Source organism: Corvus brachyrhynchos, unplaced genomic scaffold (assembly GCF_000691975.1).
Source record: "Corvus brachyrhynchos isolate BGI_N302 unplaced genomic scaffold, ASM69197v1 scaffold305, whole genome shotgun sequence".
NCBI classification, from domain to species: Eukaryota; Metazoa; Chordata; class Aves; order Passeriformes; family Corvidae; genus Corvus; species Corvus brachyrhynchos.
The window spans coordinates 199,813-200,401 of NW_008239284.1; positions in this window are offsets into that span (position 1 = coordinate 199,813).

Genomic DNA, 589 nt, shown 5'->3' on the forward strand with positions numbered 1-589 from the left:
GCAGAGCTCGGGCCTGCCCCTCGGGAGGAGCTGCAGCCCCTGGTGAGGTCTCCCCTCAGTCTCCTCTGCTGCAGCTGAACAAACTCAGTGCCCTCAGCAGCTCCTCCCTGCCTTCCCCTCCAGTCCACCCACATCAGCCAAGAGCAAAAGCCCCTCCCCACTGCACAGCAGCACAGCCACGCTCAGTTGGAAACCACCATTGCCAGGGGACACCGACTGCGGAGCACAGCCAGGAGCTGAGGGGAGAAGAGGCTCCTACAGGGCAAACACCCAACCTGCAGATGCTTTCACCAAGGGCTGGTGGCCGTGGCTGGAGGAGAAGCTCCCACTGCTGCCCATCAGTGGTAGCTCCACCTCTCCCTCCCAGGACACCAGGGATGCTTTTCAGCTTTGCCCATGTACTGATCAACCACTCAAGAGCTGCAGAGGCACAAAAACTCTGAAAATACAGAGTATTTCTTCCAAACTGTAAAATCTTTATGTCAGAAGTATTTATGGACTTCTTAGGCTTTCCCTAAACCTGCACAGACAGCACTGACTGTCCCACCCTGCTGTTCTTAGTGGCTGTCCTGTGGTGGAAAGGAGGACA